The 24,518-nt window shown below is 41.8% G+C and overlaps 1 long non-coding RNA gene across 3 annotated transcripts in view; it reads right to left on the bottom strand.

Annotated features, from left to right (window-relative positions):
- The window catches only part of LOC122461780, a 272,200-nt gene extending 255,860 nt beyond the window's left edge, over nt 1-16,340 (bottom strand). The window contains exons 1-3 of one of the 3 annotated variants that reach the window (XR_006283949.1): nt 16,165-16,340; nt 13,358-13,407; nt 12,876-12,942 (exon numbers count right to left, since the gene is read on the bottom strand). This is a non-coding gene — a long non-coding RNA (uncharacterized LOC122461780). Of the gene's footprint in view, nt 1-12,875; nt 12,943-13,357; nt 13,408-16,119 lie in introns of all 3 variants that reach the window. The other 2 variants (XR_006283950.1, XR_006283951.1) reach the window with 2 other exon arrangements.
- Between the last annotated feature and the right edge of the window lie 8,178 nt (nt 16,341-24,518).

The raw sequence follows: 24,518 nt of genomic DNA on the forward strand, positions 1-24,518 counted from the left end.
ATTTTTCAGCGACTGAAAAAACATTTGCCCCTCTCCACCCCAAAATTCTGACCAACTCCTATAATGAAATTAGTTGTGCCTGTGCAATCTAGGAAATAGACTTGCTATAGTTTTCCCAGAGGAGCTAAAGTAGGACAGTCAGATCAGCAAAATAGTCCAGAATACTGGACTATTTTTAGATATGGCTTGCTATTACATACAGCACACTCCTTTCCTTTAGAGTGCCATTTGAGAGCCTGTCCCTCCCTCATTGCCAATTGTTGTGTCTGTCAATGGGTGACCAGAAACACGGTGTGCTAAGCCATTTAACAGAGTAATTTTTTGTAAGGAGGAGGCAGCTATGAGCTGTATAAGGCTCACACTGGAGAATCAGAGTACTGGCGTTCAGTTAGAAGCCTGCTGCTGGACTGCCGAGAGCTCTTGTTCTCGTTCTTTGGATAAGGATCCAGATGAACTGCGTGAAAACTATATCTATGGAATTTATTGGGGGAGTGGGGGTTTTATGTTGTGCTGGTTTTTGGATGTGGTAAATACAGCACAGTTTGCGTTAAGCTATCTTTTCATCTGACCAGCAGGTCTTTCAAAGAGCAGTTACTCAAGGAATGAGGTCACACAAACATGCAGCTGAGTTGTCCGAAAAAAGTTATGCCTAGGCCCCCATTCTTCCATCCACTTTTTATAAGAACAGGCACACTGATTAAAAATCTCCAGCTGTCAGCAACATTTCTCAGTTCATTATCCAGGAGCAGCAGAGCTGACCAAGAACTGTCAGCATATTCAGTTCTACTTATGGTCATCTTCTGAAGAACTTCAGTGGCTATTATTGAGATATCCCAGCCCACCTTTGGAATGCATTAGCACACTGCAGAAAACAAAGAAGCAGAGGCCCCCACATATTACCAGATATTCTCCTATGGGTCAGCAGTGACAAAACTGGGAACCAACAGTCCCTAACTTTTTCCTTCCAATCATTGTTATAGGCAGAAGTTCACATGTGCACCCAGCCACCTTTTCCCATTTATTATTCAAGAGAAGCCAAACTAATTAAGTAATCAGCCTCCAACAATCTATTCTTTCAGCATGAGAGAATCACAGCCTCCCATTAACTTTCCATGAAGTACCTGAAAAGCTAAGTGAGAAACCACCAGGCTGAAGACATTTTCTCCTCCAATTTACATTTTAATGAAAGAGAAGAGAACTTATTGCAAAGTGCTAGGAGTTGATAGGGTTGTGTAGACTCTAAGGGTCTGACAAATACATGCACTGACCCACATTTTTACATTTGATAGGACAACGGGGGAAACTGTTGAAGAGCTCATTTGGAGCTGCATTAATTACACTTTCTATGTGAAAATAGCAAAACATGCCACCAAGAGCTAGCTTGCAGGCTGCATTTGTGGGACAGTTTAGACTAGTGTTTAGAACAGATAACTGGGTGCCAGAAAGGTCCAAAGCTCCAATGGTGGCTGAGCCACTGATTGTGTGATCATCATGGTCAAGGCGCTTGACTTTCTTGTGCCTTACTCAACTCAGTTGTAAAAGCTATAAAAGCAGCATGACTTCACTGAAAGACAGATGCTGTGTCTGGGTAGAGCTTTCCTGGGTAATTAGATTTCCCCAAGTCATTGTCACTGAAAAACAGAGGAGTTAGTGACAGGTTTTTGGCTGTGGCATTTACTTTCTCTGATTTAGCACAGGCATTAATTAAGGCTACGGTTTGGGATTTCCTATTCTCTTATCACAGCTGGAGAACACAGCAGAAGTGAAAAAGTCCTGCACTGCCATTCAGCTGTTTATCTCGTCCACTTTTCTAATAGGACAGTGGCAAAACTATCTGAGAAATTCCAGCTTGTATCCTAGACATGAGAGCACTTTGAATCACTTGCTATAGCAGAGGACTGGCAGAGACATTGATCCCAAGCCCCATAGTTCTGCCTACTTAATATGTAACTGCTGGGGAGTTGCAGCCTCTTATGTTTGGGTTTTATTACAGATCATAACAGTAGATTAAAGAGGAGTCAAGTTTGTCCTTGCTTACACTTACTATGCACGCGTAAGTGGTTGACCCTAACAAAGCTTTTCAAATATCATTGAACAGAATGATCAAAAAGTGCCAAAACGCTGTTCCTCCGTAGGAATTGCACACAGCAGCCTAGGCCTGGATTTATGGTCTCTTTCCTCCCTCCCAGTATGGGAGCTTCAAACATTTTCTTAAAAAAAAATCTCACCTTCCCTAGATCTATCTAGATATACAGATGGCCCCCACCACTGTAGCATCTGTGCAGCACCTCCCACGTTTGCATGGATTTAGCATCACAATACCCCTGTGAGGTAGGGAAATGTTATTGCCATTTGCAGATGGAGGCACAAAGAGACTAAAACATCTGGCAGAGGTCACACAAGAAATCTGTGGCAGAACCAGTAGCTGAATCCACATCTTCTGAATCCCAGTTGAGCACCTTTACTGCTCTCAATGGCAGAGCAGAGAGGCAATTGAAACACACGAGCCTGCTACAGGGCTCTTTTAAATGAGAGAACAATGGACTTGACTATGGTTGGCAGATGGGTAGCCATATTCTCCTGCTTACCTTCTATGGAGTACAAAGTTGAAAAGAAGAGGTAGCCAGCAAATGAATCCACCATTGAGCACTGAATAAGGAAAGCAGCATTGTTTAAGAGAGAGAAATACTTCCTGGATAAGTCATCATTTTACCCTCCAGGGAGTAAGTGGCAAAGGCAGTTGTGAAGTGCCTGGCCATTCACAAAAAAGAGATGGTGTTCAGCAAAGTAAGCTCAAGACATTGACAGCTATCACCGGCCAGTGATAAAGCAGCCTTGGGTGAATGAATAGCATTTCCCTCTCACTGTCACTGTGAGAACAGCAGAGCATTTAAGACATACAGACATTTTTTTCCCTGCTCATTTTTTAAAATGTGGAAACAGTGGGTCTCCTAAGCAGGCTCCCATCTCAACAAGGCAGCACAAATTATACTAGCATTAGAGCAGGGCACACCCTGCCTCGACCTCAAGGATATGCCTCCCCTACCTCATCTTGCAGAACCTGATGGATCAGAGCAAGAGAGTAATCCCTGAGCAGGAAGGGAAACTTGGGTAGCAGTAGAGCGCTTTAAGGGCTTTCATGGGAGTCTCTCAGTGTTATCAGGATATGTAGAATCTCGATAGTGTAGGTCTTAACCCCAGCACATCACACAGATGAACTAAAGCCACAACTTATCCAAAGTTGAGGGAAAAGTATTCTAAAAGATACAAACAAGCAAAAACAAAAACCAGAACTCACGAAGCATTCGGCTATCACCACCACAAGTACCTGGCTCGTTGATTGGTCCCTTTGCCCACATCCTTCATTTGTTTTTTGTCTATTCCATTTTCACCAGGACAAGGACCTATCTTCATACACACCTGTAAAGTACCTGTGGGCATGCTCAAACAGTAAATAATAAAGTGGAGAACTTTCCACAGGCTGCCTTCTAGCCACATAGTTCATTATTCTCCTGCACAGCAAACGGACTAGAATTACAACACTCAAATTTCAATCTACCAAAACCAATCCCAAACCACATTAATTTTAAGACATCAGAGTTGTTTCCTTTTTGCAGGGTGGGGGTGGGAGACACAAGAAACCACCAATAAATATTTTGTATAGAGCTTTACATTTTTAAGAATGAGTTCTACAACTTTCCTCTAGTCTTTCCTATTATCCTAGAATTTCCTAATTTACAAATAATTATGTATGTGCTAGTAACAGTCTGTAGAAATAGTCTGTATGTAATTCCATTAATTAATCCTATATACCATATCTGCATTGTAAGGGATGAGTTAGAAAAGAATTCTGCCAAGATCATAGGATGTACTGCCCTGAACTTATGGAATAGGTGTTTGTTTCAGGACCAGACGGTGAAGTCTTGCAGTTCAGACATTTCATCTCAGCTGGCTATGGCAGGGATCCAGATGCCTAGAAAGGAGAGCAGCAAGCAGCGTCTGACGCCACAAGGGATCACATTCAAAAAGCTCAAACTGATCTGAAGTTGTGACTTATCCATTGCCAAGAAGATCTTGGCCTTGGATGTGCTAATAAATAGTGTTTGTTGGATTCTCATTGCAGATGTTTACTTTTTAAAAAAGTTCATTCTCTGTATGGTTTCTGCAAGTGTTAGATAAAGTTACCTTTTCAAACACCTTAGCCCAAATGTTCAATCTTTATTCATGTTGGTAAGGACTTGTCAGAGTGTTTTTAAAGGGACTTATTGTCTACATATGCCTCATTATGAACAAAGTTGCGCAATGAGGCTGTAGGGAAAGAAGCATATGCCTGAAAGCTCTGATTATTCTATTGTTACCATTCTGTTGTTGCTTGGGCACTTGGAATGAAATCCCGGCCCCTATGAAGTCAATGGGGCGGGGATTTTACATTTATTTTTTGCTCAGTTGCAAGCACAGGTTTACAAGGGCATTCCAGTTCATCCAAACATTGGCCCCAATGATACCATAATGGAGGTGAGGCTGATTCCAGTTTGTGTAAAAGTCAGTTGGATCAAGCTAATATTTTGTCATTACAGAGATGATACCACTCAATTACAAATTTCCCATTGACTTTAATGAGAACAGGATCAGTCCTTTTCTTACTGATAAAATTAGTCACTGTAAGACTGACTGACTATATGTCCTGGTTTTCTGCAAAACGTACATTGCATTATCTTGCTAGTACATGCGACAGGGCCTCTGAAAACTTGTGGGAAACCACTGACTACATTTTAGCCTATACTTTGCTTTGTTTCTAGTAACGAACTGTTGAAATTCTTGAAGGACAATTCCAATGTATTGGGAGACTTTAATTATTTTAATTTTTTACCCGAACCTCAGGAAAATAACACCTGTAAAGGTCTAGTATACTAGCAATGGAGTTGATTCTACAAAAGTAAAAACAGTTAAAAACTGAAATTTCAGAGTGGGGGTAGTAAATTGGCATATCTGGAAAAAAACATTTTCTGTCGATACTAAAATGTGAGTGGCTTTCAGGAGATGTACTCATGCTTCTTAGAAATATATGATTAGTTTAACAGTATTGTCCAACAACTTACATTTCCACTCATATTATAATACATCAAGATGGATACAGAGCGTTGATATTGTATCTGTAATTATTAGATGTGTACTTCCTTATTTCACCCCATTCTTCATTTACTAAAAAACATTTTAAGAACAGTAAAAAGAAACCTTGAAAATGGACTCTGATCATTTGTTCACCAGAAATTGCTCTCTGTGGACACAACTTTCATGTTTAGATTTATCAGCCTAATTCTATATAACCCCAAATTCACACACATAAAACCAATTTACAGGTTTGTGATATATAGCTAAATACCAACAGAAAGAGGCTGAGAGTCAGAATGGATAAAACAACAATTTCATTTATATAAGTAATGTGATTATATTATTCTAACATTTTATTGACTCTTTAAAATGAAATAAACTCTGAGATTAAGAGGGCCATAGACAGACATTTTTATTGACTAGTCTGGTGTCCTTTCAATACCAAATTGATGAGCAATCATGGCAGACAATCTTATTAAGCTAGTTTGCAGATTTATGAAGACCCTGTAGTTTAATAAACTGTTATGGGGCAATGAAAGTTTATGTAGATCACTAGAAATATCAGAAGAGTACTCCAAAAGGCACCATAAAATGGCGCATTACTCGTTTAATTCACGACCTAACTAAAATAAAATCAGTAGTTGTTTTATTAGTTTGTCCTCATCATAGCAAAATCCAGTTTTCCTGCCTAGAGTATCTATTACTTGGTGAACAGACTGGAGCCCTAGTCTGGAGAACAATAAGTTCAAGAGACCTGAATTTCACTTAATGAAAACTGTCTTCTCTTTGGGGGGTGATAGGACACACTTAAAGTAAGGACAACAGAAAGAAAGATAAAGGTGGATGGGACGCAAGTACAGAGAAAGTAAATGACAACAAAAATTAAGCCGATGATCCCTTCCTCAGTCAGAGAGGAAAGGTACATTGGTTACATCCCCACTGTCTCTTCGGTGCCTTTAAGGAGAGAAGCTAGAGTTATATCCCACCCCCCAATTTTCCACCATCTGAGAGGAAACACATTTACACCTCCCCTTTTTCTACGCCCACCAAACTACATGGAGAGAAAAACAGTTCCTTGCAGTTCTCTCTTCTCCCACATACCCACTCTGCTTCCTTAAAGAGAAATGGGGAACCAGGCACACCTTTTGTACAATCCCATTTCACCCCCGCCCCTTTCTCTTCAAATGCTTAAACTGAAAGCTCTTTGGGGCAATGACTGTTTAAAAGATGTGTGAATAAAGTGCCAAGCATGATGGAGACCTGGTCCCTGATTGGGACCTTTAGGTACTGCCACAATACAAATAATATTGTAAAAGTTTAGATTATATTTATGAGTAACAGGAGCTAAGAATAATTCTTTCAAGCTACACAGTATACCAGCTCTTACTTGTTACTCCACCTCCATCTGCTCTGGAATGACATTAACACACAGCTACTCCCCTGTTCCACACCTGACTTGGAAAATGCAGGTCACTTTATCCTCTGGACAGCACAAAACACATGCAAACTCAACTGGAAAATGAGACTAAAGGCTACAGTGAAGGCAGTTACGGCTACCAGAGAGAGAGAGAAAATGATTCTGTAGTCCAGTGGTTAAGGGCTCCAGTCCCCCTACTCCCACCACTCTTTCATTATTTATCCACAGTGGAACAGCTTCAACGGGAGAGACTGAGGAACCCCACATAGGAATTATCTGATAGCAGGGGTGGGCAAACTTTTTGGCCTGAAGGCCACATCTGGATATGGAAATTTTATGGCAGGCCATGAATGCTCATGAAATTGGGGGTAGGGATGTGGGAGCAGGTGAGGGCTCCAGCTGGAGGTGCAGGCTCTGGGATGGGGCTGCGGATAAGGGGTTTGAGGTGCAGGAGGGTGCTCCAGTCTGGGACCAAGAGGTTCAGAGAGTGGGAGGAGGATCAGGGCTGGGGCAGGGGGTTGGGGCACGGGGGGGAGTGAGGGCTCCGACTGGGGCTGTGGGCTCTGGGGTGGGGCTTACCTGAGGCAGCTCCCTGAAGCAGTGGCATGTCCCCCCTCCATCTCCTATGCAGAGGCACAGCCAGACGGCTCTGCATGCTGCCCCATCCGCAGGCGCCACCCCCGCAGCTCACTTTGGCTGCGGTTCTGAGCCAATGGGAGCTGCATGAGCAGATCCTGGGGCTGAAGCAGTGTGTGGAGCCCCCTGGCTGCCCCTACACGTGGGAGCCGGAGGGGGGACATGCTATCTGCTTCCCAGGAGCCACACAGAGTGGGACAAGCCCCTGAGCCTGCTCCCAGGCTAGAGCGCTGGAGCGGAGCAAGGCCCCGACCCCGCTCCCAGGAGGGAGCTCCAGGACTGCATTAAAAGGCCTGACAGGCTATAGTATCCCCACCCCTGTCCTATAGCTCAATGGTTAGAGTACACAGAGTTGGGAGACCCTTGTTCAAGTCCTGTCTCCTCTTCTGGCAGAGAGAGGGAAATCAAACCTGAGTCTCCCACATCCCAGGTGATTGCTCTAACCACTCATCTAAAAGTTATAAGGTGGTCTTTGGGTTCCTAGGGGTATGGTACTTGGAGGTAGGGTTAAGATTCCTATGGGTAGGGTACCTGGAACTAGCCTTAGCGTCCCTATGGGTAGGGTTTCTATGGGTAAGGCTCCCCAAACTAGGATTAGGGTTCATACGGGTAGCTTACTTCCAGCTACAGTTAGGATTCCTATGAGTAGGGCACCTGGAGCTAGAGTTAGTGTTCCCATGGGTATGGTATTTGGAATTTGGGTTAGGGTTCCTATGGGTAGGGTTCCCTGCCATAGGGTTAAGGTTCCTATGGGTAGGGTACCTCATGCAAGGATTAGGGTTTCTATGGGTAAGGCTCCCCACTCTAGGGTTAGGTTTCATATGGGTAGGTTACCTCCAGCTAGGGTTAAGATTCTTATGAGTAGGACACCTGGGACTAATGTTAGGGTCCCTATAGGTAGGATACCTGGTACAAGATTTAGGGTTTCTATGGATAAGGAACTTGGAGCTAGGTTTAAGGTTCCTATGAGTAGGGCTCACCACCTTACGGCTACAGTTCCTCTGCATAGGATACCTGGAGTTAGGGTTTTGGTTCATATGAGTATAGCTCAACTCCTATGGCTAGGGTTCCAATGGGTAGGGGACTTGGAATTGGGATCATGGTTCCTATGGGTAGGGCACCTGGAGCTACAGTTAGGGTTCCCTTGGGTAGGGCCCCGGCCCTAGGGTTAGGGTTCCTATGCATAGGTTACTTACTGGAATGTTTAGGTTTCCTATGGATAGGTTCCTTGGAGCTATGGTTAGGGTTCCTATGGGTAGGGTTCGTGGAGCTAGAGTTAGGGGTCCTATGGGTAAGGTAATTGGAACTAGGTTTATGGTTCTTCGGGATAGGGTAGTTGGAACTGGGGTTAGGGGTCCATTGAGTAAGTCTCCCCACTCTACGGTTACAGTTCCTATAAGTAGGACTCTCCACTCTATGGTTATTGTTCCTGTGGGTAGGGTACCTGGATCTAGCGTTCGGGTTTGTATGGGTAGGACTCAACGCCATAAGGTTAGAGTTCTTATGGGTAGGGCACTTAGAGCTAAATTCAGGGTTCCTATGGGTAGGGCTCCCCGCCCTAGGGTTATGGTTCCTGTGGGTAGGGATCCCTGCCCTAGAGATAGGATTCCTATGGATATGTTACTTGGAGGTAGGGTTTGGATTTTTATGGTTAGGGCTCCCGTCCCTAGGGTTACGGTTCCTATGGGTAGGGCTCCCCGCCTTAGCATTAGGATTCCTATGGTTAGTGTACTTGAAGCTAGAGTTAGGTTTCCTGTGGGTAAGGTTCTTGAAGCTAGGGTTAGGGTTCTGATGGTTAGGTTACTTGGAGCTAGGGTTAGGGTTCTTATGGGTAGGGCTCCCCGCCCTCAGGTTGGGGTTCTTATGGGTAGGGTACCTGGAGCAAGAGTTAGGGTTCCTATGAGTAGGGATCCCAACCCTAAGGTTAGGGTTCCTATGGCTAGCATAGTGGGAGCTGGGGTTAGGGTTCCTTTGGATAGGGTACTTGGAGCTAGGGTTAGGGTTCCTTCCTATGGGTAGGGCTCTCTCCATCCGTTGTATAGGGATCCTAGCCCCTAATTCAGCTGTATGGATCATAGTGTCGTTCCTCGACTTTCTAGGTGCTGTGACACTCAGCGTTGCAACACCAGTGCCATTGTGGGTCCCACCTCTTCCTATATTTCTCATTAAATTGTCTACTCCTTAAGTGCTATGTACATTACCTAGAAACAATGTGGACAGAAAGATAACTCAGCACCATGTTGTGGCTATGTATTAGAGGGTGTTTGGAGGATATGATTCTTAACTGTGAATTTCCATCCATTTGTTAATACAAGATGAACTTTCTTTTAAACAATAGCTTATCTCACAAACTCTTCTTTTGTAAAAATGTCCTGGTATTGCTTTTTGCTAGGACACAACCCCAATCTAAAGGTATGAAGAAAACCGATCAGTTAGCAATGCTCTCTTAAATTCAATGTACTGTGGCTTACAACAGGATTCATTAAAATCAGCTTACTGATTTCAAGCTGAAGCAAATTGTGGGTTCCTTTAAAAACTGAAATGCTCCCTGAATTTCCATAGTTTGTGCTGCATATTTCCTAAAATCATAGGAACAGACCTTCAGCTGGTGTAAACCACGGTAGCACCATTGGCTTCAATGGAGCTATGACAATTTCCACCAGCTGAGGATCTGATCTGTAATTTTGTTAGAACCCAGAGAGAGACATAAGAATGAATTGGGGCATTTTAAAATAAGTCATTCAGTCTTTATTCCCTGCTTCTGTTCTCCTAGATAGGAAAAAGCAACAATTTGTATCTCCAAGATAATACCTATGTTTGTATAGAAATGTTGATTATTGCACTGCTCACAGGGAGCAGCTGAGTTAGTTTAGCTGTCTGACAGGCCATCAGACCCCGGTGATCAAAAAAATATGTGCCTAAGTGTGTGTGTGCCAAAGTTAGACATATTAATCATGCCTTCCCTCATGACCACCATGGCACACACATAATTGCATGTGTATATTTAGGGCCTGATATAAACCCACTGAAATCAATGGAAGATTCCCATGCACTTTTTGAAAACGTGGGGTTCATTTTGCAGGAGAGACTGCATCCCTCCCCCCACTCCTTAGATGGTTCTAAGCAATTAGGGGTGGGAATTTCAGAAGTGCTCAGTGACCTATATCTGCTCTCATTGGCAATAATTTCAGCACGAACAGAGTGAGCCCATTGCTGAACACTGAGGTTAGGGATTTGGGAATTTCTATTTGCTGTCATTTTTCATGCAAATGTTTTTTTTAAAAATGAGTTGGCCTGATGTAAATAACTTTATATGGAAAGCTACTCTCTTGCTGAATACCAGATGCATTTCATTTTGGTAAACAGGAATGTTTTCTCATTATTTTGCTTCATTGTGGTTTTTAATGTTACTGAAAGTGTTCAACAGCTTGCTTTTAAATAATGTTCATCCAGCTTGTCAAAACATAGAATAAGTAGTTCAAATACCATTACATGCAAGGAATGATATTATAATGCATGAGGTAGGGGAGGGAAGAAATCATTAAAAGAAGATATTTGGACCAAATGTTGTTTCTGTCCAACACTATGTTCTAGCATGTGGCTTTATTGGTCCAGAGGTATATTTAAATATGAAGATTTATAATTTGAATTCCAGCTAATCACTTTCTAATTACCCAATTAAGACCATACTATAATACAAGACCTACTGCATTAGATCAGCAAGTCAATCCCCGACCTGCAAATGAAAGATATAGTCTCCAACAGAAGACTTACTCAATATTAAATTGATACTACACTTGAATTTCGCTAAAGGCTAAGATGTAACCAAATAATAAGTGCTTCTCATGCAACAGCTCACAGGTATTTTAGGGTTTGATATCTTTATATATCCCTTCCATCAGTCCAGACATAGAAAAAACTGTAGTTACCATAGCAGCACTACTAGCTGAATTGGCGAGAAAGGTCTTACTATCTGGATTAACACACCATCTCCCACAGGACAATGCCAGGAGAAAGAGTTTCAGTAGAGCCTTGCACAAACTGGTGCATACAGTTCCCCCACCTGCCACTGTCAATAATATAGGGCTATGTGCCCAACAGCAACAGCCCTGAGTAATGGATGGTGAATAGTCACAGGCAGGGACATAATTTATATCTAGTCCAAACCACTAGAAATGGAAAGTCCTGAGTATCGTGAAGAACAATGAAGTGGGTCCTGTGGAACCTGAGACTTTAAACCAGAGACCCCATCAGAAAAGTTTCCCATCAAAATGATAAGATACTATTTTAACCTTTAGGTCAATGTTTTATAGCCTTCCATGCTTGATCTGACTGCCTCATCTCCACAAGTCAGTATCAAAGGCTATGATTCTTTAGCCACCACTGTCTCTCACTTTCCTGTGTACAAATATGCTTATTTATAGAAAGAAAACCCTAGAAGTGCCAGCATTAGGACTATTAAGCCATTTTCTCTGCATCTTCACATGCTGGGAATTGAGCTAGGTGGGGACAAATTTAAACTGACCCTGATTTTGGTTTTGCAAAACTCAACCAAATGACAAGGATTAGCTAAGAGAAGACAAATTCAGTGTCTGCTCATCTCCAGTTTTATGTGTAATTAATTTGTATGTGAAAACAGTGGGCAATACACATTGCTGAATAACGTGAGTAGGGCTTTAAGAACTTCTGCAGCAAGACTGGCTGCAACAGTATATTCAGCCTAGTTCTCCTCTCACACTAACAAAAAAATAAATAAAAAAACCCCACCAAGCTAACTTCACTTTCCCTATTTACATGCATTCCATTTTTTCAGACTGCTTGACTTCAAGTTTAATATTGCATTAACATTCCTATTTTGCAGAGTAGAGATGTAGACACATTGTAAAAGTATTTTGTGTCTCCTCTGGAGGAAAGGTGATAGATATGTGTATGTGTATATTCACCACCAGAGGGCTGTTGTGTAGTAACAACCTTCAATACCAGCCTTCATTGCAGTGTTTGAACCAGTGATCTAGAAGGAAACATATTATGCCCTATTACCGATAACCTCAGCCATCCTCCTCCCAGCTTCATCTGTACAACTCCTATTTCAGTAAAAAAATATCACTGAAATTGTTAAAGTATGTTGTTGGTGAATCAAAACATTTACTGTGCAAGGTCTCAATTCTGCAAACACTTATGTATGTGCCAACTTTCAAGCTTGTGAGCAGTCCCACTGAGGTTCCATTTTTATAAGTAATATTGAGCATTATGAACTTTGGCATTTTGCCAAAGAAAGCAACCGATCTCAGTGAGACCCACAAAACAAAATGTATTTCTAGCTCACACGCATGTCATGTTTGCACAAACTTTCCAATCACAATGTATAAAAGGAACTAATTTTTTTTCCTCCAGGAATAAATGACGAGCGAGCCACTTACCCAGGGATGAATTTTTCCCAGTTTTACCTATGAGCTGAAACCAAGAATGGAAAATTTCAGCCCAAAAGGAATTAGTTGAATGAAGTTATGAGCAACTCAAAAAGGAGATTAGAATGGAAACAGTTTTCTAGCTTACCGAGAGCGGCCACTGCCACACCTACTATAAACATACAATGCAGGCACCTCTGGATAAAGGACACAGCAGTTGTTAAACTGAATCCAGCTATACTATACACCAATATGCACATGAGTATTCTGAAATGAAATCATTGCACTGTGGCATGCGTTACCATTCCAAAAAGACTGCTTCGAGTAGTATTTCTGGTGCTCTAGTCTCATTCTCAGAGGTACAGCTCTCTGGAAAAGGCACATAAGATTATGGCAGCGCTCTGACCATAAACAAATAATAGTGAATATAAGCAAAACAACAGTGCCAACCTCCCTACCATTTGATAAATATTCCCTATTAAGAATCTTCTCCATTTTACAGACACTTCTGTTTAACTGAATGTGATAGCCCTTGAATACATTTTAATTTACATTGAAAGATTCTCCCACCCCCCCGGGAAAAAAAAAAAGATTTTTTTGGTCCACACAATTGACATTATAGCAAAGCTACAAATCTTTATGACACGTATCAGTCCTTAAAGTGAGATCATTTTATGGTGTCTTTGAAAACATTATGCATTTATTTCATGAAATCACTGTGCTTTCACTGAAACACATTCATTTTTGTTCAAACTGGTCTACAGCACTTGAGCTGCTTGCTTACCTGGCTGCTTCCAATGCACTTGCTGATTAGTCATGTCCTCCCTGATATACCTAGAAGAAAGGATGAAAAAAAGGCCCTACTGAGCATGAATGTCTTGCTGATTTGCAGCTTAATGACAATAACAAATGGTATTTCCCAAAGGAGCGTGTGATTGGTGAGAGATTACATCAGCCAGTACATTAAGGAAACACTAGCAGTCAAAGGATGCAGCTTTGCAGGTGGCCTTGGTCCCAGTGCAAACCAACTGATCATGCTAGTGGGATGACATGTCTGAATGCAAACCACATTACCCACAAATACAATCCCCCTGAACAGAGGATAAATGAGCAGCAAGGAACATTAGCAGAACCAAATTATTCCGTGTCACCTGTGAAGCCTCCCCCAGTGTGCAGAACAGAAATTACAATATTGCAGACAGGATATGGTATAACCTGCATATAGGAAAGCTGCATAGGGGCTGGGGTCAAATTCACCCCTCATATAACCCCACTGAAGCTAAAGGGGTCAAACTAGGGGTAAATTTAGCTCTTTGTATGGTGACAAGATTAGTATTGTAATATACATCATAATATTCATATTACCATTAAGTCAATAGGATGATAACTGATGGGGGGGAGGGGAGACTGAGAAGCATAAGCAAGTTAGAAGTAAAACATTTTCAAGTAAGAACTGAAAGAGTTTGGTAATCTCAGCATAGTGGATTGCAACGTGACTCATCAGCATCAAGGGGTGGCATAATCAGGCCCTAACCTGTACACCATTGTAGTTTGTTTAGTTTGGGCTGATGTGAAAGACATTGGATAAAATGAAACTGTTGCACAGAGCCCTGATTCCACAGACACATGAATAAATACAGTAAATGGAAAACTGGACAGTGACATGGACAAGGTTCCTGGAGCACACATTCATTTCAAATGATTTAGGGCATTATTAATAGAAGAGCACAGAAATACAACTTGATTTCCATTTATTTTTATAAGTTTCTCTTTTTTAATGATCTAGATGTGCCCCCGCTGTGGTGATGGGAACTACATGAGAACCCAGTTTAGTTAGTTTAATGGGTATGAATTGTACCTAGCAGGTCCTACAAAACACGTTATGCCTGAGTCTCCACTTCCTTTTACTTTGTGTAATTATTCACATTAGCACAAAGTGAGTGCGGAACACTCCCATTCGGCTTTACAAGCACTTGGCACTAGTGTAAATGACTGCACAAGGAGAATCAAGCCCACTGATTTTTTTCCCCTCCTACTGCAGCTTGTTGTAAAAGACACAGTCATTTAAAAATAGAGACTGAGACATTAAGGATGATTTTCTTTCAGGAGAACTTGCGTTATACTGTGGGATGGTGGCAAGTCTTTGTGGTAAAGAGCCAGGAGATGGGGTCAGGGCAGTATTCCTTGCTTGTCCTGTCTGCCCTGGGGTGAGACATTTCACCTCTCTCTGTCTGAGTTTACCTCCATTAAAAGAGAGAGGATAATGATACCCCCTTCACAGAAGTGGCTTGAGGTCACGTTCACTACTGTCTCTAGAGAACATTGAGGTTCTCAGATGGAGGGCACTACAGAAATGAAAACTATCATCACTAGAGGTCATGATAGCCCAGAATCATTTTTCTAGGCTATTGAAAACAACTGCTCCTACATTAGTATACTGAGTACCTATCTTATTTTCTAGGTCAAAGAGTCAAACAGGAACATTTTGACTTAGAAAATAAGATAAGATGTTTCAGTCTGACTAAGTAGCAGCTGCTTTTACTATTAAAAAAATATATAGAATAGAATATTTCACTATGATATTACTGAACTTGATACGCCAAGATGCAATACTACTGACATGTCATGACATAATAAAATGAAAAATTTAATTAACGTTTTGAAATGAAATTTTATTTTCCTAAATGAAATATCAAAATAAAGAAAAATTCATTTCAAGATGTATGCCCCCATGGGAATTCTTGTCAGTCTACTGATTTGGTTAAAAAAAAAAAAAAAATCTGAAATGGTATTTTCCAATGGAAAACTGTTTCAGCAAAAAAAGTTTTCTAAGCAGCTCTAATTATTATATATCCAGCCAAAATTCAGCTCTTCATAGAACTCCTCGCTCACCTTATCACAGAAGCAACAGATGTGAATGGGATTTATTTAAGAAAAAGGCAACAAAAGGATAAAGCCTTGCTCCGCAGCCGGTGTAAATAGACCTGCCAAGTGTCACTGATTTGCAGTGTACAACACACAGCAAGACAGCAAATCTGCATATTTCTTTCCATTTCAGTCCTCCTTCCACTTTGCTTGGTTTAAAGAAATTAAGCCTTTTGATCAGGAAAGTTTTGCACGGCCCCTCAGAGAGAGGAAAATTCTAACAGGGCAAGAGCTCTGTGAATCTCTGCTTACAAAGCGGTGGGGAAGGGGTTAATGTGTGTATTTGTTTGTGTGGAAAATTAAAACTAGTTTGGGGCTATGCATAAGCCCAGCTGTAAGTTGATCTGATCAAAGGCTTGGACTAATAAACAAACACTTAGTATGACTGAAATAAGAAAGATACTAAATGTAGAACAATACTTTTCAGCACATTGTTGTTAATGTTATTTTATATTAGATAAGATCATTCCTTTTCTCTTTGAAAACAGGTTTATTTTTCTCATGGGCCCCAGCTCTAATGAACCCTGACTAAAATCTATCAAGAATCCAGTTAGTTTATCTGAATTAAATCAAGTTTATACAAGGAAAAATAGAATGCACACAAATATGCCTCACACTCACTTTTTAAAAGATCACCAAGCAGGCCAGAAGTTCTAAGTTACTTACAAGTATGAAATAGTATCTACCACCTGGCTGTAACTGATACCCAGCCTTTGGGAAAGCAGCTTGCCTTATCAGTGACCCATCCAGTGTTACTCTCTCCCTTTCCAGGAAGTGGTTCATTACAAAATTCATTCCACCTGCATAAAACCTGAGGCTAAAGACTCTAACCAGGTGGAATGCAGAGGGAGTGGAGAGGTGAGACCCACTATCCCATTCCCAGGTCAGCGAGCCAGGCCCTGCCAATAACAGTAGCTACTATTGCCTACAAGCTGCAGTACCAATCACAGTCCCTTTATCCCATTTGCACAGGGGTTTTGAGGGCCACTGGATTTGTGTTAATGTGCACCCTGCAGGCCCTCCCTTGGCCTGGCCCAGCCCTCCCACGTATGGCCTTCTGTGCTAGCCCAGACCCTTTCCATAGCACAACACTCCTGCACAAATGCTCTGCTTGCAGTATCCCCACATAGTGCCTTCTGCAGGGTTTAAATGTATTGAGGACTTGTGCTGCCCCTCTGCACCATAGGTAAATTCCACCCACAGAGTTTTGTAAGGAAACAGGGGCTTTGTATCTTCCAAACCATTCACAGGCAACACTTGGCCTGCATGAACAATGAGTCATTTACCATTGCATCCCTGCTCTCTTCAAAACTTGCATATAGAATTACTGGCTGCTGTTCTACACAGAGAGCCAACCAATTTCTAGCAAAGACTATGTGGACAGTTTCTGCAGAGCCCCCAAACCCTGATGAGCTGTTTTCCCCAGAAAATGACATATAGTTTATTCATACAGAAAGTTCACAATTCAGAAGGAGAACAGAAAATTGTTGGATGTCCAGTTACAGCCATCTGTTACGTGGACCGCGTGTGTTGCGTGGGCATGCACAAGTAACTAAGTAGTACTGTGACCAGGGCCGGCTCTAGGTTTTTTGCTGCCCCAAGCAAAAAATTTGCCACCACAAGCTCCGAAAGCACAACTGCCCAAGTAAAAAAAAAAAAAAGGTAGCCGGAATGCCGCTGCTGGAATTGTGCCGCACCGAGCATGTGCTTGCTTTGCTGGTGCCTAGAGTCGGTCCTGACTGTGACAAACTTATAATATTTTTTCCACATATTTAACAGTTGTCAAAGAATGTATAGACCATACCCTGCATCCTTTATGTGGTTAGCACTCTGAATTCAAACCACACACTAAAATACTCAGAATAAGTACCAAATTAAGTCGCAACTACTTGAAAGCTGGTACATGTTATATTTGAATTACCAGTGTTTAAACTGAGCTGTGAGGCTGATGAGTTGACAGACATTTTTAATTTTGCAGATAGATAGAATCAGTCTTTTAAAATTGGCTTGTCTTTTATCTTAGAATTTAACAGAAGTTCTCTGAAGTTAATTTTCTCAGTGAACATAAGAAGCCTTGCTATGCCTTAATCTTGATACAATATTAAAAAAAGTAGAAATGAAGTACATGATTTATGGTGGTATTTAAAGAAGATATTGAAGTCATGATGACAATTTAAGTGAGAGAACCGAGTATGAAAAGACCACTTAACCTCTCCAATTCACTGTATTTCTTTAAAGTCTGATCCAGCATCCATTGAAATCAATGAAAAGACTGCCATTGACTTCAATTTACATTGGATCAGGACTTTGTAATATATAATAATACCACAAGAAAACTTTAACCAACCACAGCAAGTGTCCTTTGCTGAGAGGGAGCACAATCCAGCAGACAGAGCACTGAACTGGGAGTCAGGAGACCTGGGTTCTATTCCTTGCTTTGCAACTGACAGGCTGCTTGGAGAATTCACTTCAACTCTCTGTGGATGTTTCCTTCCTATCCTTTGTTGGTTTTGTCTATTTAGATTGTAAGGGGCAGGGACTGTCTCACTATATGTTTGTGAGTACCTAGCACCAGGGGTCCCTATCGTGGTAGGGGCCTTTAAGTGCTACAGTATTACAAATAATAACAGTGTTAAAAATATATACAAAGTAAAGTCATAACTCAAAACTAGTTGGTACGTTACCAACTCCGAACATGGAAACAGATCCCCTTTTGGAGGATCGTAGTTGAACTGTTCGGGCCAAAAAAGTGACCTACCTGGAAATGATTGTAAATGGAGTCAGCAAAAAGTGCGTGCAACATTCCATCTATTTAAAAGACAGTCATCTGCTCCACAGACAAGAAACAGTGTTGCTGATTCAGAATGTAGCAGACTTCCTTCTGAGTCACTATTGAAACAAATCTCCATTTAGAGGGCTTTGAGGTGTCACCATCCAGATTATATGTGCACCAAGGTCTTGACCACTGGCAAAAATGCAAGAGTACAGCTGTGAAACCCTTTTTGTCCTGGCTACATTCCATCTTCAGTAGCAACACTATACTGCATTTCTTCCTCTTTTGGTCTAAAATGGGGTGTTGTGTTGCTATGCAGTGTTAAAACGTTGCCATGTTGCACCCCAGAGGTGGCCATATTTTAATTATGGGTGAAGTGGTTCCTATGTATATAATTTGTATATCTGTATATAAGACACTTTGGACTATGAGGATGTACGTGACTAGTGGAGTTGCACATCTCTCCCAGAAACATTGCCTGTACAATTCTATTGGAAAGCTGACTGGGCCTGTTGCTTTCTCTTGGTGAAATGCCATTATGGCAGTGTTAATGTTGTTGGATGTGATTTCATGCTCCAGAGAATGCCTGCCTTGGGCAGAGAGTGAAGCTAAATTAATGTTTTGAAATTCTGTTTAATTTCATTAAAGCTGTTAGTTTTAGTGGATCTTTGTATTATTCATACAGGATCTGTCCTGAAACCCATAAAATTAGTTTTCCATTCACTTCCATGGGTTTTGGAATCAGGCTTTCTATCAAGGGGAATTCCCCTTTTTGGTCATTGAAATAGTCATAATAACTCAGACCCAAGCTCCCTCTAAGTCCATGTCCTATCTCTGATAGTGGCCAAAACCAGATGCTTCAGAGGAAGGTGAAAGAAACCCAGATACAAGCTGCCCCTTACTTTGGTCTCTCCCTAGACTCTCACTCCCCCATCTACATATCCACTGATCTGGTGCCCTGGAAAATATTTTCCACAGGTTTGTTTTTGATGTTTTCCAGCTTTAGGAGGTCAAATCATTTTGTTGAATCTCTAATTCTATATCCTTTCTAGATTTGTGGTCTGTGTGTCCATAAAACATTTGCTGAAAAGTTCATAAGGCCCTGATCTGAGACCCCGGCTTCTAGCCTCCCAAACAGAGTCAGCAAAACAAAGTCTATACCTTAGTCCAGCTAGTTACCAGGAGCCTAAAACAGACCTTCACTAATGACTACCCCCTTCCTAACTAATCTGCTCTCTCCCTTCTGCATGTTCCTCTTCCTGATTATATAGGCCAACCCCAGGCCAGAGCAGGGAGCCTCCTTAATTACACACAGGCTGTTTTGGTTGTTTCAGAGTAACAGCCGTGTTAGTCTGTATTCACAAAAAGAAAAGGAGTACTTGTGGCACCTTAGAGACTAACCAATTTATTTGAGCATAAGCTTTCATGAGCTACAGCTCACTTCATCGGATGCATACTGTGGAAAGTGTAGAAGATCTTTTTATACACACAAAGCATGAAAAAATACCTCCCCCCACCCCACTCTCCTGCTGGTAATAGCTTATCTAAAGTGACCACTCTCCTTACAATGTGTATGATAATCAAGGTGGGCCATTTCCAGCACAAATCCAGGTTTTCTCACCCCCCCCCCAACACACACACACACACACAAACCCACTCTCCTGCTGGTAATAGCTTATCTAAAGTGACCACTCTCCTGACAAGAACGTCTGGGGGGGTGGGGTAGGAAAAAACAAGGGGATTGAAGTGTTCTCCGACTGGTTTATGAATGTTATAATTCTTGACATCTGATTTGTGTCCATTTATTCTTTTACGTAGAGACTGTCCAGTTTGACCAGTGTACATGGCAGAGGGGCATTGCTGGCACATGATGGCATATATCACATTGGTGGATGTGCAGGTGAACGAGCCTCTGATAGTGTGGCTGATGTTATTAGGCCCTGTGATGGTGTCCCCTGAATAGATATGTGGGCACAGTTGGCAACGGGCTTTGTTGCAAGGATAGGTTCCTGGGTTAGTGGAGAGTGGGGTGGGGGAAGGTATTTTTTCATGCTTTGTGTGTATAAAAAGATCTTCTACACTTTCCATAGTATGCATCCGATGAAGTGAGCTGTAGCTCACGAAAGCTAATGCTCAAATAAATTGGTTAGTCTCTAAGGTGCCACAAGTACTCCTTTTCTTTTTGTGAATACAGACTAACATGGCTGTTACTCTGAAACCTGTCATTATGCAAGGCACTGCATTTAGCCGTATGGAATGGAAATCTATCAACTGCATGAAAAAACTTGTACAGATACAGACAGACATCATCTTCCTTTCCAAATGCAAACAGATGGACATCGTACCAAAACGACTGAAGGTAAAAAATCCATTACAATCTACATACCACACAGACTATGCTGACAGCTTGTGCCACACGCTCTCAAAGAAACTGCGGAACCACCTGATCAACATCCTCTACAGCAAACAGGGAAAGATTAAGAATGAGCTCTCAAAAATGGATACTCTCATAAAAAAACAACCTTCCACACAAACTTCCTCGTGGCTGGACTTTACTAAAACTAGACAAGCCATTTACAACACACACTTTGCTTCTCTACAAAAGAAAAAGGACACTAAACTTTCTAAACTATTACATGCCACAAGGGGCCACAGCAATGGTATTCCTCAATCCACCCAGCAATATTGTTAACCTATCCAACTACACTCTCAGCCCAGCAGAAGCAGCTGTCCTATCTCGGGGCCTCTCCTTCTGCCCCTCCACCCCCACGAACATGTTACAGTTCTGTGGTGCCCTAGAATCCTATTTTCGACGTTTCCAACTCAAGGAATATTTCCAACATACCTCTGAACAACATACTAATCCACAGAGACCTCCCTACCAAGGATTCTAGGTGGACTCCTTCTGAAGGTTGAAACAGCAGACTGGACTTCTACATAGAGTGCTTCCGCCGACATGCACGGGCTGAAATTGTGGAAAAGCAGCATCACTTGCCCCATAACCTCAGCCGTGCAGAACACAATGCCATCCACAGCCTCAGAAACAACTCTGACATCATAATCAAAAAGGCTGACAAAGGAGGTGCTGTTGTCATCATGAATAGGTCGGAATATGAATGAGAGGCTGCTCAGCAGCTCTCCAACACCACTTTCTACAAGCCATTACCCTCTGATCCCACTGAGAGTTACCAAAAGAAACTACAGCATTTGCTCAAGAAACTCCCTGAAAAAGCACAAGATCAAATCCGCACAGACACACCCCTTGAACCCCGACCTGGGATATTCTATCTACTACCCAAGATCCATAAACCTGGAAATCCTGGGCACCCCATCATCTCAGGCATTGGCACCCTAACAGCAGGATTGTCTGGCTATGTAGACTCCCTCCTCAGGCCCTACACTACCAGCACTCCCAGCTACCTTCGAGATACCACTGACTTCCTGAGGAAACTACAATCCGTCGGTGATCTTCCTGATAACACCATCCTGGCCACTATGGATGTAGAAGCCCTCTACACCAACATTCCACACAAAGATGGACTACAAGTCGTCAAGAACACTATCCCTGATAATGTCATGGCTAACCTGGTGGCTGAACTTTGTGACTTTGTCCTTACCCATAACTATTTTACATTTGGGGACAATGTATACCTTCAGATCAGTGGCACTGCTATGGGTACCCGCATGGCCCCACAGTATGCCAACATTTTTATGGCTGACTTAGAACAACGCTTCCTCAGCTCTCGTCCCCTAACGCCCCTACCCTACTTGTGCTATATTGATGACATCTTCATCATCTGGACCCACGGAAAAGAAGCCCTTGAGGAATTCCACCATGATTTCAACAATTTCCATCCCACCATCAACCTCAGCCTGGTCCAGTCCACACAAGAGATCCACTTCCTGGACACTACAGTGCTAATAAATGATGGTCACATAAACACCACCCTATACTGGAAACCTACTGACCGCTATTCCTACTACATGCCTCCAGCTTTCACCCTGACCACACCACACGATCCATTGTCTATAGCCAAGCTCTACGATACAACCGCATTTGTTCCAACCCCTCAGACAGAGACAAACACCTACTAGATCTCTATCAAGCATTCTTACAACTACAATGCCCACCTGCGGAAGTGAAGAAACAGATTGATAGAGCCAGAAGAGTTCCCAGAAGTCACCTACTACAGGACAGGCCTAACAAAGAAAATAACAGAACGCCACTAGCCGTCACCTTCAGCCCCCAACTAAAACCCCTCCAACGCATTATTAAGGATCTACAACCTATCCTGAAGGATGACCCAACACTCTCACAAATCTTGGGAGACAGGCCGGTCCTTGCCTACAGACAGCCCCCCAACCTGAAGCAAATACTCACCAGCAACCACATACCACACAACAGAACCACTAACCCAGGAAACTATTCTTGCAACAAAGCCCGTTGCCAACTGTGCCCACATATCTATTCAGGGGACACCATCACAGGGCCTAATAACATCAGCCACACTATCAGAGGCTCGTTCACCTGCACATCCACCAATGTGATATATGCCATCATGTGCCAGCAATGCCCCTCTGCCATGTACACTGGTCAAACTGGACAGTCTCTACGTAAAAGAATAAATGGACACAAATCAGATGTCAAGAATTATAACATTCATAAACCAGTCGGAGAACACTTCAATCTCTCTGGTCACGCGATTACAGACATGAAAGTTGCGATATTACAACAAAAAAACTTCAAATCCAGACTCCAGCGAGAAACTGTTGAATTGGAATTCATTTGCAAATTGGATACAATTAACTTAGGCTTGAATAGAGACTGGGAGTGGCTAAGTCATCATGCAAGGTAACCTATTTCTCCTTGTTTTTTCCTACCCCCCCGCCCTCCGCCCCGCCCCAGATGTTCTTGTTAAACCCTGGATTTGTGCTGGAAATGGCCCACCTTGATTATCATACACATTGTAAGGAGAGTGGTCACTTTAGATAAGCTATTACCAGCAGGAGAGTGGGGTGGGGGGAGGTATTTTTTCATGCTTTGTGTGTATAAAAAGATCTTCTACACTTTCCACAGTATGCATCCGATGAAGTGAGCTGTAGCTCACGAAAGCTTATGCTCAAATAAATTGGTTAGTCTCTAAGGTGCCACAAGTACTCCTTTTCTTTTTGTTTTGGTTGTGAGCTCCTAGCTGTGCCTTAAAGGGGTAGTGAGATTCACAGTGATATTATGGCCCTCTGAATGGTTGCCTTAGAATCCTACCACCCACGAACAAGAATGCTATCTTGGTCACTCTTTTTGAAGTGTAATTTTGTCTGTGAGTGCAGGTAGCTGTTGAACTGTGATTTCCTAAGGAGTGATGGTTCCAGTACCAAGAATCGGGAGAGAGGAATATGTGATGTGACTTTCATTGTAGCAAGAGAGTGATCAGAACCATTCCATTTATCATACTGAATATGCCCAATGTTGTTCTAAAGTTCTAAAAGGAATTATGAAGTTAATCAATGTGAGAGAAGGCATTGAATGGCCTCTGATCCAGTACTTTCTTAAGCTAATAAGGACCTGGATCAATTCTGGTATCCCAAGATTACTTCATTTCTTATTTTTACTTCCCTAAATTCAGGTTGGCTTTGGCAAAGGAATTCTTAAAAAGTTGTCCATGTGTTCATTAAACATTCACTGAGTTATAGGACCTTTCTGATCATACGATGATATGCTACAGCCAAACACCATTTACAGAAGTACTTTTCCTCTAAATCATTTGAACTAATCGTTCCATCAGCTGCAATGTTGTCAACCAGCACATTAATGTATTTTTCTCTGTGTATCATAGGAAAAAATAAATTAGATTAGGCAATCATCTTATTTTATTCTTTACTGTTCCAAAGATATTCAGTTCTTGTAAATACAACAATAATTTGATGAACAAAGAAGTTTGCACTGATTGAGTGATTATAATACAATTGCTAAGTCAACCTTTTATTCCATGCATTACTATGTATAAAGTAACACATAATACTGGTTTGATAGCAAACATTTTTAAATCTATTAACATGATTTGAAGAAACAGACTACTTGCAATTGTATCTGATTAATCTCTGAGTCAGATCCTGCAATCCTTAGCTAAAACTTGAAACTCCAACTAACTTCAATACTGACTCCCATGGACATTTTGACTTGTAATTACTGCAAGATTTAGCCTTATCTGAATTAAACTAATATATTGACTTTGTGTAATTTTAACAA

This window comes from Chelonia mydas, chromosome 9, assembly GCF_015237465.2.
Source record: "Chelonia mydas isolate rCheMyd1 chromosome 9, rCheMyd1.pri.v2, whole genome shotgun sequence".
NCBI lineage: Eukaryota > Metazoa > Chordata > Testudines > Cheloniidae > Chelonia > Chelonia mydas.